We start from the raw sequence: 3,468 nt of genomic DNA, 5'->3' as shown, positions 1-3,468 counted from the left end.
TGAGGAACTAGAGGAGGAATTTGTTAAAAAAAGGATACTACTTATAAAGGGTGGAACTTAGCCTTCCATAGGCTTGAGAAGGGAATTCTAACCGAAGAGGATGGTCCCCCATTCAACATGGATATTTTCAGACACTACTTACAGTACACCTATATGTCATGTGAACAGGTTGGAGGTATAGATATCCCTGATGTAGCTAATATTGGGCCACTGGTGTTAGCAACAAATGTACAAATGTATGAGCCAAGACCCTTTGATTACACTACTTATCTTGTAGAAAAATTATATGAAGGTTTCTTGAACATCAGAGATAATAGGGAGCCCACTTTCAATTTTTACTCGTTGTTAATGCATTTGATTTTATTTTATGGAATATTTCAAGGTATGTGGCCAATGAGTCTAAAGTTGAACACAGTGGACAGAGCAGGTAAAGAACAACCAATGCAAATGTGGATATCAGTTTGGGACTCACGATATGTGAAATAAAACTACATTAAGTTTGAAGAGCTAATAGAAAAGCCATTATACCAGATGTATGGTGTCCCCTGTAAACGATCTATTTCCATTGAAGTTAAAAGATTTCTGAGACCTGTTGTTTTTTATGAGAGAGGTATTGTCAATCACAATTGGGTTGATTGGTTTGTTCATAAGAATTTTACTTTCTTCAGGATTTATAGTTTTGAAGGAACCCCATATCTATTGCCAAAATTTGTACCAGACAGAATTACTTATTTGGAGATTGTGAGACAATTAAGTGTTTCGAATGCCAAACATTTTGGAGATATGCATAAGCAAACTTTCCTAACTGAGACTCTTAGATTTGGGGATTTTACCATTGTATCAACAAATGCTTTCGAAGCCATTGATAGGAAACTAATTGCAAGAAAAGTCAAAACTTGGGAGATTATCTTCATGTTAACTTCGAAATAGAGGATATGTTTAGAAACATGGAGGAGGAAGAGGCCCAGATGGCCATTGATGAATTAAACAAGAAATTGGAAGAAAAGAAAAAGAGATTGCAAGAAATGGAAACTGAAGAAGAAGAGAGTGAAGGTGAGTCGGAATAAGTTGAGATGATATCTAGGCATCAAGCACTAGACACAACAAAAGAGCTAGACTTACAAGAGCAAGTTGTTGCCAGGCTAAACATCCATAGTGATGCAAGATACGATGAGTATTCTGCCTTTGTGTCTAATAATGTTTTTATTAATTCAAAAGAATTTAAATCTTTTTTATATAATTTCAAAAGTAAAAAATTGAGATACTCTATCCCAAATGTAACCCCTAAAAAAGAATCAGAATTGTTGGCGAAACTAAAGGAAGAAATCAATTTAGAATTGACCACTATAACCCCTCAAAGGGGAAGACAACTTCTTAGTGAAGCAGGCATCATCATCTTTCTAGGATGGGATATGAGTGCATCATTTATTTTTGATAGCATGTTACATTGTGAGAATAAGGATTTTAAATTGGATATTCAAGGGGTGAATGATGTGTATGTCAGCTCTACATTTGACCAAAATGAAAAGGCTTTTCTTTTATGGGCTCTTTACCCTCCAAATAAGAGGCCAAAAATCATTGATGTGGATAAAGCCTTTGGTCGCATGATGAAATTGAAAGTTGGTGAAGTGGATCCCATTATTACTATTGATATGGGTATTGATATTTCAAAATTTAATAAAGCACAATTGGTCAAAGTGATCAAACAAACAGATCAATATAAGGGATTATATGAAGAATTGATAAAAAGAGGAGGACAACCTATGCCACAAATCCATGACGGGCCTCAGTAGAAAAAGAAATGTGAGGAAGTGCAACTGGAAAAAAAAAAGTTGAAAAGGAAAATGTAGAGTGTGAGGGCTGACATAGCCTTTGTTTTATTGACTAAGAGATTTGAAAAATTGCAGGGTTTCCTTGATTTTTGGGTTGTTTATCAAAATAATATGGATAATGCAATATCTCACAACTGGATTTATATAAGACTAGGAACTCTGTTGCATGATAAGACAATAGCCAATACAGATGTTGAAGTTATTAAAGGAATACAAAAGCTATTGAAAAATAATTAAGACTTTGGCACAGAATTGCAAAATGAATTTATGAATGTAAGGAAATAGTACAGCATGGTTTTCCAAAAATTGAAGATCAGAATGGATAGATTAAGGATAAGAATAAATGGATTGTGGAGTACCAAAGTCTTCTCAGTGCTTCCCTTAACAATACCCAATCTGATGTACTTGACATGACAGAGACAATTGAGCCGATGGAAAACTTCATCACTCTAGAAATTGTGGTCAGAGATATTATCTACGATGTAGACACCTACAAATCAGATTGATATTTGAAGCACATTCAGAAGTGCAATCAGATGCTTTTAGACCAACCATAGATATAAAAAGATGTTTAAAGATGTGACTTTGTATTTTATAGTTTTATTGTTAGGGCAGTTTCTAGGTAGTTTCAAAGTGAATCCTCATCTATATATAGAGGATTTTTTAGGAAAGACATATCAAAAGTTTATATATAGTTTTTATGGTTTTAAATCAAGACAATCTCTATGCATTTTCTTATGAACTCATTTATGGAAGTACCAAGTTGATGGAGGATATGCACTGAAATCAACTGGTTTAAGTATTTTATTTTTAATATAAAGATTCAAGTGTTTTTCATTCATGATGGTATCTATCTTTTCAATGGATTGATCGATTCCTTAGATAAATCTATTTGCATAGGTTGTTTCATTATGCAATCTTATGTTCTTGTAACTAATATTGATTTTCAGTTTGAATATCAGTTTGAAGGATTGGTTGGCAAACTTCGAATTGCCTTATTGGTCTTTCAAAGTAAACTTAAATTTAGTAAGACTAACTGGATGCCACATTTTAATTACAATTCATATGGAAGCCTTTGAGATGATGGTCTTGTTTCATTAAAAAGTTATTAAAACTATCTCTAAAGTTAAACGTAGGATTTTTCATTTGAAATGATATGAAACCAATAAGGAATCAAGGCACTGGTGTTTTATTGATTTTATATATTTGAATCAAGTATTTCCAAAGCATGTTTCATTAAGGAATCATATTTCTAATTCATACAATCACTACTTTATAAATATTCATTTACAAACAAGCAGTTATAGTTTTTAGATAATAAGATTGGGTTCAGGAACAATTGCCATCTTGAAGTCACCTAATTTCTTAAATGTGCTATAGAAAAGTCTTTAACCTATAGTTTTAGGTTTAGGGTATAGGTTCACCCACCTTGGTTTAGCGAAGCCTGAAGTGTAGGGGAATTTGATCTATCGATCATTCCCATTTATTGGCCAAGACTGATTCAAAATTCATCAAGAGAATTTCCAAAACTCTTTGATCTCCAATCTGTGGTTTTGGGAACCAACAAAGATGAAGCTTCCCTAAAAATCTGAGAAAAAGTTGTAGGGACCGTGCATAAGTTTGCATGGTCTTCTGA

This window comes from Cryptomeria japonica, chromosome 11, assembly GCF_030272615.1.
Source record: "Cryptomeria japonica chromosome 11, Sugi_1.0, whole genome shotgun sequence".
In the NCBI taxonomy this organism is placed as follows: Eukaryota; Viridiplantae; Streptophyta; class Pinopsida; order Cupressales; family Cupressaceae; genus Cryptomeria; species Cryptomeria japonica.
Note: the sequence above shows the minus strand (reverse complement) of the source record.